At 43.4% G+C, this 15,667-nt stretch overlaps 5 non-coding genes across 5 annotated transcripts; 2 read left to right on the plus strand and 3 right to left on the minus strand.

Moving 5' to 3' along the window:
* Positions 1–7,743: 7,743 nt before the first annotated feature.
* trnar-ucu (transfer RNA arginine (anticodon UCU)) lies at positions 7,744–7,816 on the minus strand. Its single transcript has one exon. It is a non-coding gene; the product is annotated as a tRNA-Arg (tRNA).
* A 2,453-nt stretch (positions 7,817–10,269) lies between these two features.
* Positions 10,270–10,342, minus strand: trnah-aug (transfer RNA histidin (anticodon AUG)). Its single transcript has one exon. It is a non-coding gene; the product is annotated as a tRNA-His (tRNA).
* Positions 10,343–11,502: 1,160 nt separating this feature from the next.
* trnat-ggu (transfer RNA threonine (anticodon GGU)) lies at positions 11,503–11,576 on the minus strand. The gene has a single exon. It is a non-coding gene; the product is annotated as a tRNA-Thr (tRNA).
* Positions 11,577–11,955: 379 nt separating this feature from the next.
* On the plus strand, positions 11,956–12,037 carry trnat-ggu (transfer RNA threonine (anticodon GGU)). The gene has a single exon. It is a non-coding gene; the product is annotated as a tRNA-Thr (tRNA).
* Positions 12,038–13,457: 1,420 nt separating this feature from the next.
* Positions 13,458–13,599, plus strand: LOC138234107 (U4 spliceosomal RNA). Its single transcript, XR_011187802.1, has one exon. It is a non-coding gene; the product is annotated as a U4 spliceosomal RNA (small nuclear RNA).
* The last annotated feature ends 2,068 nt before the right edge of the window (positions 13,600–15,667 follow it).

The raw sequence follows: 15,667 nt of genomic DNA on the forward strand, positions 1-15,667 counted from the left end.
TATAAAATAATGTAATTAGGCACAGAAGAAGTTTACAGCACAGTACAATAATAAATGCTGACCATGACTTTAGAAGCATAAATTACCTTACACTCAATTTAAACACAAGCTGTCTTTAGCCCTCTAAGCTGGTTCATACAGAAATGTAGAGAACCAGGCTCCGAAAAACACAGCTTCATTAGCGAATACATATGCAGAACAACTAGAGAAGATGTTTTACAGAGGATGGATTTTTAGAAACATCCCATCAGTGACATCACTGAAGTCAACTCCTAGGTAACTGTCGTGTGGATAGTTTCACAAGAATCAGACAAAGGTTTAAGCATCGCTTATTTTAGATAAAACTGCAAAAAAACAACAACAACCCATAATGTACTTCTTTGCGGCTCTGTTTGCCCAAATCATATATTCACAACGTGAAATTAGAAAATAATATTACGTAACCAAAAACCGCAATATGGAAACAGAACCTGTGTAATTGTTGACAGATGATGTACTCGTAACATTTTTACAAGACGAACTACAACATTTAAAAAATGACTTGTATGTACTTGATATCTCTAATCAATCCACTGCACTGCATTAAAACAAAACGAAAACTAAAACGCCCTGGGCATACCGTTTCGCGCTTCTTATCAGTTGCTCAAAAGCAATTTGACCGTATGAAATGCATAATATAAACCTAGAAACATATACGTGAGGAGTATTTACGTAGTATCGGTGTCAAGACATACCTCTCAAATACTGTAAATCAAGTTAAAAATATCTCAAGACCGATTCTGGTCATAATGAAACCATGTTTCGTGTATGTTTTCTTTAAAGTACCGAGACCAGCCATATACTGTATGTTTATGTTCCAAAATTAATATCGTTTATGGCCTTCACACGTGTTCCAGTATGCTCCTATTCTTTTTATGCTCAGGCACTAAGATTTCCCTTCAGTGGTAAAATTCCATATAAATATTCAATACTTAAACGGGCACAGTTAAGACATTAAATATACATATACATATACATATACAAACTGTATACAGTACAGTTTGCATACGGTAATATGTTTATGTTCCTAAATCAACCTCTTTTATGAGCATGTGAAAGGCATGGTGAATCGATTCTCAAAAATTACTGTACTTTGCATGATTGGAAAAAAATGCGTGATTGCGAAATGCTGTGGTGTTACTTTTACAAAGACGGGCAATGAAAAAAATAATGTGGACCAGGGCAATACTTTGAGTTTACAGCTTGTCCAAGTTCATTTATTATTAATACTATTAGTAATATCTTCATTAAAGACTTTGATGGCTACAGCTCAAACATGAGAAGTTGAGCTTTATTAGCTCCACCTTGCGGAAATTCCGGATACTATTATTTTGCTAGCGGTATTTACCGGTAACTCGCGGTATTTACCGGTAACTTGTGGTAGACTGCGTACAGCGTACGCCCGCGCATTTTGAATGGCTGCATCTGTAGCAATCATATTGTAGCAGACACTCAATTGCCTGTTTCACAAATGATCATATTTTACTAGAGATTCTGTTTGGGATACGGATGTGCATTCTGACAGCAATCTCTTACAAAAAATGATTTTACCTTATCGCGGCTTTGCCCTTCTTGCCTATTTGGACAATATCTCCATCTTGTGGTCGTTGTTGGTAATGTCTTCTTATAGATAGATACTTTATTGATCCCGTGAGGGAAATTGCAGTGCAACAGCAGCTTAACACACACAACACAGCCACAGTGTAACAATTATATAATAATAGTACAATACTGTATATATACTGTATATATATATGAAACAGAAATAGAAACAGAAACAGGAATCGCTTACTACCTGGAGAATCTCTGTAGGAATATCTAGCATTTATCAATGGAAATAAAAGCTGCTTTAATACAGTGCATGTTCAAACTCAAACCCTCAGCTGCTGTTCTTGTTTGTTTTGGGACAAATTGCAACTGAGCATCGCATGAGCCGTTACGTACCCTTATCTGTTAGGGAATTTCAAGGGAGGAGTTAGGTCAGAATGGGTAGGCTGCAAAACAACAAGTAAAGATTTATTCCGAGATGAAACGTTGTGGCGGTTTTCTTATCTTTTCAACATGGACTAAACTTTTACGTGTTCCTTATATGCTATATATGTATATATTAGCACCAATGTCGTTCTTAAAAACTAACATGAAATTGTCAGGGACATTCACCTATATACAAAGACGAGACAGACAAAGTAATAATTCTATATTAACGTGGCCTACATATTGACGCAATGATCGAACTAACTGACGTGTTCTGATTCAGATCCCCTGCAGTTCATGCCAATTAGAACAATAGCAATGCTGAGTCCTCCCCACCCTACTGAGCACAAATTCAGCTGCTCTCCAGTTCTGTTCTGCATGTTTTTTCATTGCAATTGAGCTCGGAGCTGGAGATGATCTCCATACAGTTCTGTGTTAACTAGCCCGCACTTGCGTGCTAATTTACGGGTTGTGGCAGATGCTTTTCTATAGTTCATATACATGACGGCAACCTGTTACCGAGGAACCTGAGAGGTTTAAAAGCCTCACGAACCAGGCAGGACTCGAACCTACAATCTTCTGATCCGAAGTCAGACGCGTAATTCATTACGCCACTGGCCCATAGAACATGTGTTTGCATTCCACCACAGAGAGCTCTACACTGCTACCAGTAGTACACTTCCCCATCTAAATTTTCACAGCAAGAAACTTGTGTTTCCTACTATTTTTATCAGGTTTAAAATATCATCTCCTTAAAACAGAAAAAGTGTTGGTGTGTCATGCTGAAATTCTGATTGATTTTGAATTCAAAGAAAAAAGGTTTTCTTCCAAAACACCGTGAAATTGTCACATCTTGCAGACAATAGGTGTATTCCATGTTGAAAAGAGAAGAAAGAAAACCATGGAGCCTTTTACAGGTGTGAGGCTTCTTCAGGTGTGAGAAGACCTCACGGCCGAAACGCTGTGTTTCCGTTCTTCTCTTTTCAGCATGCAATAAACCTATTACTTGTTCCTTTGCAGCCGAGGCATGCTGACGTAGCTACCCAGCTGAACATCTTGCAGACTCTACAGTACTTCTCTCCTGTAGAAGTAAAGCAGGGCTTGCTGGGTGAGCTTTTGCTCCGGTAAATTAGGTCACGTGTCATGTTAAATCACTTCTTCTAAACACAACATTTGCTGGTGCTAGCTTTCCCCATGAAAAGAGACATTTCCCTTACAGTACATGACATATCGTTTTTATTCTATCAATAAGTATAGAAATTAAACAAAAGAAAAAATGGTGTCGCCAAAGAATGCACAGCTCTGTCGCCTTGGGGAGGTGTCAAGGGCATTGAGCTCCTTGGACATGAGAAGTGCCCGATAAATGCCATTTCTCATCATTTCTCTTGGCGTCAGTTCTGCTATTAAATGGGACGGAGGCAACGGGCTCAGAGAGCAGATTAAGTGCACACCGAACGCAGATGTGTCCAAGTGTCTGTAAAAGCACGGTGCTCTGCTGGCGCTGTTCCCTAGTGGCTTAAAGTGCCTGCCTAGTAAGCAGGCGATCCTGGGTCTGAATACCAGCGGTGCCTCTCTCCGTGTCTTGTTGTGCCGCATATCTCATTTCAGACAAACATGTACAGCTTGGTTCAGTTTAATGCAAGAATTCATTTCCTTTCTGGAATAACTTGTTTTTGAAGAAATCCATACAGCTTGTGAAAGATGAAATCCATTTCTTGGTTGTCAGTGGAAAAAGATTGCCGGCTGCAAGAAGTGCAAGTGATTGTTTTCTTTGACCATAAACCTGCAAATGTAGGGCGCACAAAAGACTGTCAGACTCTGTGGTGCTGAAAAGTTGGTGGTTCAAGCCCCTCCAGTATGCGTGTCTCAGTTTTTCCAATGTAAACATCATCACCATTGCTAAAGAAGATGGCGCAGAAGGCTCCACAGCCGAAACGTTGTGCTTCTTTTCTTCTCTTTTCAGCATGGAGTAAACCTTTGCTTTATCCTTTGCAGCCTAAGCATGCTGACGCAGCTACCTTTCTCTTAACACGCCTCAATCATTATTCACCAAAACGATCAGCAGAATAAGTCGCCTTTGTGGTGATGTCACTCCTCTGCTTCACAAATGTCCTTAGTGACGGGCCATTTCTTTCTGCCATTTTTCCGGAGCGGTTATTGATTGCTCCATCATTTCCCTCTTACTTTCCATCACTAGATTGAAAAAAAAAACAGAAACAGGCTGACAGGACGACAATCAAATTGCAAAAACTCATCAAAGCACTCGATAGAGTATTTGAATCCACAAGTAGCTACGAGCAACTTTGTCCTGGCTTGCATGAAAGTCGGAAAATGTCAAAAAGAAAAAGATGGTGGCTTTTTCATATTCGTTCTTTTATTTTTAGTTCGTTGCTTCTTCTGTCCATTGTCCTCCTGCCTGGCTCTTAACCTGTGACTGTTTGAACGCACACAGTAGACTTTCATGCAGGGGATTTGTCCTGAGCCTCTGTGAAAGACCCACCCACCCCCATAAATAACTGCTCTAGAAACACATGAATGCAAAACTAAACCACAGCTTAAAGAGGAGCTTGTCATGACCGCCAGGCAGTTAAGACCAACTCTTAAGCAATCTAAACAGCACCAGCAGCGGGTGATTATTAACAAACGCCGCCGCATGAGTTAACCCACCTGCACACACTCCACCGTGCGGTACGCAGTGCTATTTTTACCATCTTTACCTGCTTCCCGCTGGTATTGAGTCTACTCCTTGAGAGCTCTACCTGGCGTTTTTTCCATTACCTCGTTTATTCTGGATATTGGACTCCCCTTCTGCCTTTTCGACTTTGGACCTCGCCTCTCACCTCGGACTGTTTGCCACCAGTGTTCTCCCTGGATTACGACTTACCTTACGCCTCTTGACCAAGAAACAAAGCAAAGCAGAGCAAAACAAAATGAACAAACGAAAACCCTCACGTCCCGCACTTGCATATAACGCCGTTACGTGCCCAAGCGGTATTTTACGTCATCCTAGCACTGCACCCCGGGGCGTACGGTATATGGGAACGAGCACACGGCATGAATCGTCTCGAATCACTCCCTACAGCTGTAAGGCACCTTGAAGCATGCACCCCCAACATTCTTCTTTGCGCATCTGTGAAAGGTAAACTCTTGAGCAAACTCTGAACCAGCTCTAAGGAAACTAATCCGATTAGACGTTACTTTGACTCATCTTTTAAGGGACCCTTGTTAATTGGAGAAATCAATGATTTCGAATGAATTCTGTATGCGTTAAAAGACAGCTATACACAGAAAACATGCAGGACACTTCTCATGATGTTTCCCGAGCCGAAACACAGTGCGTTTTTCCAAGCCATCTGACAAAGCCCGCCCACTGAAAACTGCAGCAAATCGTGTAAAGACGTTCAACTTTGTAACTACTGCACGCACAGGAAGCAGAATAAATTCCTCTTTTCAAACTGTCAAAGGTTTGCTTTGCGAACACTGCAGGGCATCGCACAATCTCTTTTGAACGGGGACAAACGATTTCTTATGGGGCACAGTAAGTACAGACGTTTAAAAAGCTCCACTCATGCCGACGATGCAGCATGAAGAAGCGCAACCTAACGTTTGCATTCCTAGCAAATTCCTTTTATTTTTTGATAAATAAAGACAGTCTTGTTTAACAAACAACACACACAACATTTTACATTGTCAATTCAATTCAAATCAATGTATTTCTATATAGCGCCTTTCACAACAAGGTTGTCCCAAGGCACTTAACAATGCAAGTTGTTAAGAGCCTTGTGTCTAATATGCCGCCTAGGTAACGTGCTGTCTCTTTGAGGCAAATGTTTAAATCCTCTGAGTTAAGTGCTGAAGTTATAGTAGTCCTATCAGTATTGTTGCCTCCGATCAACAGATCCTCAGTTTTCTCAGAGTTGAGTAACAAAAAGTTTTCACACATCCAAGTATTTCCTTCCTTAATGCATTTAACTAAACTGATAATAGAAGAGTTGTCGTTTGGTGTAAACAAAATGTTTATTTGAGTGTCATCAGCATATGAATGAAAGTTCATATTATTTTTTCATATTATCCTACCTATCAGCAGCATGTAGAGAGAGAGAGCAATATTGGTCCCAGCACTGATCTTCTGGTACCCCAAATTGAACTGGTGACATTGATGAAGCAGTACAATTATTAGATATTTGAACATAATGAAAACGATGAGTAAAATGTGAAGTAAACCACTGAAGGACGGTTCCAGATAAGCCAACCTCAAACTCAAGCCTGTGTAACAAAACAGAGAGGTCAACCGTGTCAAAGGCAGCTCTAAGATCTAAAAGCACAAGCACTGTTGCATTCCCCGCATCAGTAGCTAAGAGAATATCATTTACGACTCTTGTTAATGCAGTTTCAGAAACCAGACTGAAATTTCTCAAGTATATTATTTGAATCCAGATACGATTGACGTTGGGCAACAACTATTCTCCCAAGACTTTTAGATTGAAATGGGACCTTTGAGACAGGCCTGTAGTTGTTAAGAACTTGTGGATCCAAATTTGACTTCTTAAGGAGCGGTCTAACAACCGCTACCTTAAATTGATCAGGTACAACGCCTGACGCAAGCGATGCATTCATCATACTAATTATAGGTCCTGCCAGTCCTCCGAGGGAATCTTTGACTAGCTGAGTGGGGATGGGATCTAGCGAACAGGTGGTTGACTTTGTCTTACGTCTGTGTCCATGAATCCACCATAAGAAGAAATCTGAACAGGAGTGGTGATCATGCGAGGTCACCATGGAGGAAACCACTGCTCTCCCCCCAAAAAAAAACACCACTGCCCCTCTCAAGTTTGTTAAAGACCACATGGATGTTCCACAGCAACTCCTGGAACAATGTTCTGTGGACAGACGTGACAAAAGTTGAACTTGTTGGTAAATGTGCACAGCGTTATGTTTTGAGATAACAAAACACTGCATACCAACTCCAAAACCTCATCCCACCTGGGAAGCATGGCGGAGGCTGTACGGCTTGCAATCATCGAGGGACCGATGAATTCCAAGATGTATCAGGAAATTCTACAGCAGAATGTCAGGGTGTCTGCCTGTGATCTAAAACTTGAAAGACGCTGGGTCATGCAGCATTACAAAAACAAAGGATTACATCAACAACAGAGTGGCTGAAACAGAAGAAATTCCGTATTTTGGGATGGCCAAGTAAGAGTCCTGACCCCAATCCCATTGAAGTGCTGTGGCGTGATCTGAAGCAGGTCGTTCAGCGCAAGACATCCCAAAAATATACATGAACTGAAACAGTTTTGCATAGAGGAATAGGCCAAAATACCTCCTAACCGCTGCTCAGGTCTGACCAGCCGCTACAGAAAGTGGGGGTTGAGGTTTTTGTCATAAAGGAGGTTCCACTAGCTCCTTAATATAAGGGTTCACGTACTTTTTCCATCAATGACCTTGATTGTTTAAACCATTTGGTCAATAAAGAAACAGCAATGTCAAATGTTGGGCGTGTGTTGTTTGTGAAATCAGACTCTCTTTATTAATTATTATGACTTAGATAAAGATAAGATCACATGTTAGGAGCCATTCATGCAGAAATCCACATCATTCCGAAGGGCTGTTTACAAAAGTTTTTCTCCCAACTGTATGTGAGAGAAAAGCAGAGACGCTCACTGAGTAAGGTGGGGTTGCAGCTTTGCAAATCACAAGGACATTTGTACGCTCAAAATGGGACAGGAGCACCCCAGATGGGACTCGAACCCACAATCCCTGGCTTAGAAGGCCAGTGCCTTATCCATTAGGCCACTGGGACACACTGGGTTGGGTCGATCACGCTGATGAAGAGCCAGTTTTTTTTTTTCCTTTGCTTTTTCAAAGGGATCCCCAAAATTAGGAAAGTTAGGCAGCAGAAGGTTTACTGTGACCTGAGAAGGACCGGCATCCAATCACGGTGGTGCACACACACACGCTCTCACTCATCTGAGCTACACGGCTACCAAGATGATCTCAGGTGCGCCGAGCTGGTACGGAACATATTGAACTGATTGACGGCGAATTGTTTCTCAGACAGGCTTTTCACCTCTGAGCTCCCTGACTGACAGTAATCCGCTAGGTAGTGAAACAGTCAGCTGCTTCTAAGCCTTAAACAGCTGCATCTCGGCGCTTCCACAGAGAGATGATTTGAAAGCCAAACATCGCCCATTGGGAACACCTTACTATCACTAGTTTAAGAGACTCTTAAGGTCTTGCAGAGGTGCCTGTCTAATAGCATGCGCTTTGCAAGCTATAGGTGTTTGGACTAAGGCAGAATGCCTGTTAACAAAATGTTTTTCTAAAGGGGCCTCGCACTCTTTTCCAAGCAATGGTCACCATCCCCACCGAGTGTCACAATGTAGTCATGTCATAGGACATCACCTGTTAGTCTCCATTTGTCTGCCACCAACACTTTAGGTTACGGGGTCACAACCGCACCCCGGAGACCAGAGGAGCCGTTGGCGTTCTGGCGGCGCAGATTGGGCTGAAGGTGGGGCGCTTGAATCTCGCTGTTGGAGGCCGTCTGAAACTGACCCAAGCCTTTCCCTTGAATTAAATGTAAATAAGAAATGAACCCCAGATGCACATGGAATCAATCACGTGTTTCCTTTGAGCCGTTTCAGAGACTGCTCCAGAGTTTACCTTGCACAGATGCGCAAAGATTAATGATGGGGGTGCACGCTTCCAGGCGTCTTACTACTGTAGGGAGTGATTGAGACAATTCGTAGCTTGTGCTCATTTCCCTCTATTCCCCGTGTTACAGTGGTAGGATGACGTAAATTCCTGCTTCGACACGTAACGGGACTATAATCAAGTGCAGGAGCTGAGGGCTTTAGTTTTGTTTCGTTTTCCATGGCGTTCGTAAGCGCGCAAATCAAAGGCAATTCCTGCGTCTAACACGAATGTAAATGCTTTTGAAAGTGCAGTGTGGTGCAGCTTGTAAAATCCTTGTCCACATTTTTGGTTTGTTGATGTTTTTTTCTGTCTGCCAAAGTTGCGTTTTGACATCCGGACTGGGGGACTTTATCATTTGAACGTGAAGCCAGCCTTAAACCCTCTGAGGCGTGTCTGTCTGCCGGCACGAATCTTGTGAAAGGTATTTTTTTTTTAACGGAGAGCAACTTTAAAAAGGTTTCCGCAGCCACCTCGCAGTCCGTGTTTGATTATAGGAGGAATACGGCGGCGGCGAGTTCGCATTTGTCGTGCTCGAGTGGTTAAGGCGATGGGCTCGAAATGCGTTGGGGCTTCCCCGCGCAGGTTCGAAACCTGCCGACTCCGGCGTCTGCCGCACGTCGCCTTGTGCCTGCACGGCAGAGGCGAAGTGCCGCTTCTCCTTTCCTGGTACTATAACAACGCGAAATCGCTTGGACCCGCTGCCATTGAAATCAATTCTTCAGATAACCACACATTTTGCGTTCGCACCTCTGGTGCTCTACTTATACCTTTGAAAACCTAATGAATAAAGCTGAAAGAACCGACACGATATGTAGGTGCTGGTAAAGCACGCAGTAAAGAACTGTTAACAGCAAGGGTTTCAGTGGGTTAACTGAGGAGAAGGCGTGATCGCTAATTGTTGACTTTTTATTTGGTGTTAGAAACACTCTTACTGTGCATGACGTGCAACAAATGTAGCCACAGAAATTGCATCACGCTTTCATGTATGCTATTGCAGACACCAACGTTGCCTAGATAGAAAACCGAAATAGCCGTGGGTTTGCTTGCTGGTCTGAAGGATCTCTCTTCGAATCTCTATCATTTGTCAATGGAAGTAAAAGGCGCTGCAATCTCATACGTTCAGAATCAAACCCGCAGCTGTTGTTCGACTTTATTTCTTGACTAATTACAACTGAGTGTCGCATGAGCAGTTACATAAACTTGTCTGGTATATTTGAACACAAATGCCGTTCTTCAATTAAAACTAACAGAACATTGTCAGGGACATTCAGTTCTATACAAACAAGAGACAGACAAGAGAATATTTCTACCGTTCATGTGGACTACGTGTTGACTTACTGATCGGAATAATTGAAAGGTTCGGGCTCATAGCCGATGCAGTGCGTGCTAATTAGAACAGCAACGCTGAGCTCTCAGCACCGTACTGAGCCCAGGTGTTTTTCTAAAGCTGTCAGGTGCAGTTCATTTACATGAAGGAAATCTCTTACCGGGTACGATTACAATGCAGTAAGTAGCACAGACTACTTAGGGAGTAGCCAGATGCGTTTAAAAACGACCCGAGCCAGGCAGGAGTCGAACCTGCAATCTCTTGATCCATAGTCAGACGCGTTATCCATTGCGCCACTGGCCCCGGTGTGACACTGCAGGACTGTAACCCAGTGAGATCAGCACTGCAACTAGTAAAATATTACCCCCGGTCCATTCTTTACCAAAAGTGAGAAAGACCTGTTTTCTACATTTTGTCTGTTTTAAAACCATATCTCAAACCAAACCAAGAGTCTGTCTTTTGCACTGATATTCTGATTCATTTCGATTTCAAAGAAAAAAAAACATTATCTTCCAAAGCATCATAAAATTGTCCCTTCTTCCAGACTACTTCTCTCTTGTAGTAGTACAGCAGACCTTTCCAGGTGAGCAGATCACAGAGTCCGAAATATGCTTCCTCCATCAAGAAAAGTACCTGAACATGACTCTGTCTTCATAAAAGCGCCCCTGTAATAAAGAAATTAAATCCGAAATCAAGAGGGCAGTTGCCTACTGAAGTTCAAGAAGTCATCAATTTTAACCTAGCAACACATTAAAGGCTGCATCTATACAAGTACGATTCTAGAAATGCTCACCAGATTACGTTTTAAGAAGGAACTGCGCCTCAGGTTCCGCCGAGATCTTAACTTGGATGGCAGGATTCAGAGTCCGGAGTGCGGACTGATGGCGCACGGAGGGTCCACATACTGTGGATCCCTCAGTTTTCTTCCGCGTGTTTAAACCGCCAGCGTGTGACTCCCCTGTCCCCGTGACCTCATTGCTCTGCTCTCGCCTCTGTGCAGCTGAGCCCGACTCATGGTAAAGTGGAAAAAAGTATGCCCTCAACGTGGGATTTACTCTGGATCGAGGATAGATGTCACTTTTTTATCATTGAACAGGATGTATGTGATGTGGCGACTAGTTTCAATTTTGTATCCTCTTTAAAAGATTAAGGACTGGGGTGAGCGTGATTTACCACCCTTTCAGCTAAGAACCCGACATGCGGACCGTTTAAGCTGCATAGACTCGGTTGTTTAACTCGTCTCCGTTAGCAGGGTTAAGGTTAAAGAAAAAAAACATTGCTGACTTCTTTTTTTTTTTGCCAGCCGCCAGCGCTGATTAGCAAGGTTTGTATTTCATGTTTTGCAAGTTGCATCCATTTTAAGAAAAACAAGTCGCGTTAAAGACAGGAAATGAATACTTGCAAGTCTAGCCGTAGGCGGTTGTCTGTAAGGACCAGTTCTGTTTGAGAAAACAGAACAAAGAAGGCACCGCTGGGATTTGAACCCAGGATCTCCTATTTACCAGGCAGGCGCTTTAACCAACTAAGCCCCGGCGCCCCAGGAGCATTATCCTTTTGCAGCCACTTGGACACACCACTCAGACACATCTGCATTCGGTGTGTGCTCCGCCTGCTCGCTGAGCAAGTTGCCACCTTTACATACAATAGCAATATCAACACCAAGAGAAAGGGTGACAAATGGCTTTTATCTGGAACTTTTGATGTCCAAGGAGCTCAATTTGCTTTCTGTGTACAACAGGGCCACTGAACTCCACACTGGCCACTGAACCACAGCAGTGGCTTGCTGGCTTGACATCTCCTAAGGAAAATGTTGAAATTGCATGTGGAACAGGAAAATGACCCTCGAGTACGAGGGAAAAAAAAGAAAAAGATCATCTGGAGCGCGCCAACCCATGTCCGGACAGCCCAGTTTCATTGACAAGGTGGCTGAGTGGTTAAGGCGATGGACTGGTAATCCATTGTGCTCTGCAGACATGGGTTTGAATCCCATTCTCATCGCTCTCCATGTCTTACACGTTTGACGTTGGCCCTCCTGTTGTTTGCTCTGGTGCTAGAGCTGTACATTTTCTAGCGGTGGCTGAACATGGTATAGTGGGCCAACGTCGGTATCGAGCAGTGACAGTAACAGTACTTACTGCGCCCCATAAGAAATCGTTTGTCCCTGTTCAAAAGAGATTGTGCGATGTCCTGCAGCGTTCGGAAAGCAAACCTTTGACAGTTTGAAAAGAGGAATTTATTCTGCTTCCCGTGCCTGCAGTAGTTACAAAGTTGAACGTCTTTACACGATCTGCTGCAGTTTTCAGTGGGTGGGCTTTGTCAAATGGCTTGAAAAAATGCACTGTGTTTCGGCTCGGGAAACATCATTCATGAGCAGTGTCCTGCATGTTTTCTGTGTATAGCTGTCTTTTAACGCATACAGAATTCATTCGAAATCATTGATTTCTCCAATTAACAATGGTCCCTTTTTGAACCTGCGAGAAGCATTCTTTCCATGTAACAGATTTACTCCGGGGAAAGGCAGCATGACATTGAGAGTAGCTCAAGCTTTCAGCACCCGTATCGGACTGCATGTATGCAGACACCGCTCAGAATCCCCTGTAAGATTCTCCTTCAATTCCGTTTTGCAGTGCTTTAGCTCTTTCAAAAGGCTTCGCTTTGCTAGTCACAGTCCAAGGCTCATGACAGCATTTGAAACCAATCCCCACTGCGTTGGCCAGGAAATGAACCATGGAAAGCAGCTATGGTCACCACTATACCACCAACGCATGCCCACAGGTGCCCTGCAGGACACCACCAGAGAATGCTCACGATTTCGGAAGCTGTCTCCGGGACGTGCTGATTCCACACATCCTGAATAAATCATGATATTGTTAGTTGCTGTAGCTAGACGTTCAAATGAGTTTCATGGCCAGATGGACTGTTTCCTCCAGCGGTATAGTATTGCAGTGAGACAGCACAATGCCTGCAAGACTATGTCACGCTAAACGCCACAGATTGTGTTTGTCCGTTCGTGTCAGTCGTCCCGCAGCCACGGGAAGTGGGACACAAACATGCTGCAATGGTTTCAAGACGTTAGGATTTGTTTGTGCAACATCCAAGAAGAGTACTTGTGGCTTGAATGTGAACTGTACGTGCCCGCCCCCTTTCCTCTGTAGTGCATGAGTTCCTCCCGGCATGCCCTTCGTCATTGTTCTGTCATCTTGTATTTAAAGGGTTGTATTTCTGCTGCTGAAAATAAGCAACGGTTTTCTCACAACGCCCTTTGTTCCCAACGGAGCCCTTGTCTGTCATGAAATTCTTCAAAACCTCAAGCTAGAAGAAGAAGAAGACGACAAATATGAAGCGTTATAGCAACGACATGCCATGAGACGATCGATAACGATTTCCATAGGATCCCCGCGGTTGCCTGGCAACCGTCAGCTTTGCGCAGTGGCAGTATCGTAGCCTGTGAGGTTTAGCCGAGGCGCGATTATTGCTAGTTGAAAACTTTTCCCAATACCCCGCTTCCGCCGGTTTGCAATACAATCGGCGAAAGCAATTTTTGACAGTCTCGTCAGAGACTGAGCAAGGTGTTTAAAGACAGATTTTGTCATGGTAACATCATGGTAGAAAGAAACAAGCTTGTTACGTCTCAACAGAAACGCTCTTTAGCTCTTTCAGCGTTATGCAGAGAACAGCGTCTGTCGAGATCACTTTTGAGTCAGCGCGAAACGCCGTGTGCTGTCAGTTTGATTTCATATTGCTCGTAGCGGCGCCCGGCTTTTGTCTGTCAAACGTTAGGTTGCGCTTCTTCATGCTGCATCGTCGGCATGAGTGGAGCTTTTTAAACGTCTGTACTTACTGCGCCCCATAATAAATCGTTTGTCCCCATTCAAAAGAGATTGTGCGATGTCCTGCAGCGTTCGCAAAGCAAACATTTGACAGTTTGAAAAGAGGAATTTATTCTGCTTCCTGTGCGTGCAGTAGTTACAAAGTTGAACGTCTTTACACGATCTGCTGCAGTTTTCAGTGGGTGGGCTTTGTCAAATGGCTTGGAAAAACGCACTGTGTTTCGGCTCGGGAAACATCATGAGCAGTGTCCTGCATGTTTTCTGTGTATAGCTGTCTTTTAACGCATACAGAATTCATTCGAAATCATTGATTTCTCCAATTAACAAGGGTCCCTTTTTGAACCTGCCAGAAGCATTTTTTCAATGTAACAGATTTACTCCGGGGATGGGCAGCATGACATTGAGAGTAGCTCAAGCTTTCAGCACCTTTATCTGACTGCATGTATGCAGACACTGCTCAGAATCCCCTGTAAGATTCTCCTTCAATTCCGTTTTGCAGTGCTTTAGCTCTTTCAAAAGGCTTCGCTTTGCTAGTCACAATCCAAGGCTCATGACAGCATTTGAAAACATTCGCAACTGCGTTGGCCGGGAATCGAACCTGGGTTAACTGCTTTGAAGGCAGCTATGCGCAACACTGGCTCGCTCCAGAATAAATCTCACGTCGAGGGCATATTTTTTTCCATTTTACCGTGAGTCGGGCTCAGCTGCACAGAGGAGAGAGCAGAGCAATGAGGTCACGGGGACAGGGGAGTCACACGCTGGCGGTTTGAATATGCGGAAGATCACTGAGGGATCCACAGTATATGGACCCTCCGTGCGCCATCAGTCCGCACTCCGGACTCTGAATCCTGCCATCCGAGTTAAGATCTCGGCGGAACCTGAGGCGCAGTTCCTTCTTAAAACGTCATCTGGTGAGCATTTCTAGAATCGTACTTGTATAGATGCAGCCTTTAATGTGTTGCTAGGTTAAAATTGATGACTTCTTGTATTTCAGTAGGCAACTGCCCTCTTGATTTCGGATTTAATTTCTTTATTACAGGGGCGCTTTTATGAAGACAGAGTCATGTTCAGGTACTTTGCTTGATGGAGGAAGCTCATTTCGGACTCTGTGATCTGCTCACCTGGAAAGGTCTGCTATACTACTACAAGAGAGAAGTAGAGTCTGGAAGAAGGGACAATTTTATGATGCTTTGGAAGATAATGTTTTTTTTTCTTATACTGAAAATGAAAGGTAGTTGTTTCTATATGGACTCAGTCTTTGGAATTTGTATATATATATTTCAGTGATCCCTCAGCCATTCCTTCTGTATTGTAATTCAATTTCTCTTTTAAAATTCCTTCCCCACTTCTAGGACCTGCAGTTGCTGAACTCCACAATGGCTTCTATTGGAAAGTCTGTGACTGAGACCAAGTAAGTGTTCACTTTTTTATGAAACCATTATTTATTTAGGAGCAATGAGCAATTCTTTTATAAATGCAATAAAATCATTATGCTCAAACTATGAGAGAGAAAATTAAGGATAATTTAAGAAATCAGTCTTAGCTTGTTTCTATACACAGATGGTATTATTTATTTTCAAAGGAAACCCGCGAGGATTCCCCTGGTGTGCAAGATGTACCTGAATACTCTTGATCAGCTTCCTGCTCACTTGAAGAGGGCGTGTATGAAGCACGCCACGGCAGAAGAGATCAGGATGGCCTCTCAACAGGCGAGGGAGGACATGATGAATCACCTGAAAAACGGGGTCATCGTGGATTACCACAGAATAGAGATCGTGTCTGGTGAGGCAAACAGGAT

Source organism: Lepisosteus oculatus, unplaced genomic scaffold (assembly GCF_040954835.1).
Source record: "Lepisosteus oculatus isolate fLepOcu1 unplaced genomic scaffold, fLepOcu1.hap2 HAP2_SCAFFOLD_74, whole genome shotgun sequence".
Taxonomy (NCBI): Eukaryota; Metazoa; Chordata; class Actinopteri; order Semionotiformes; family Lepisosteidae; genus Lepisosteus; species Lepisosteus oculatus.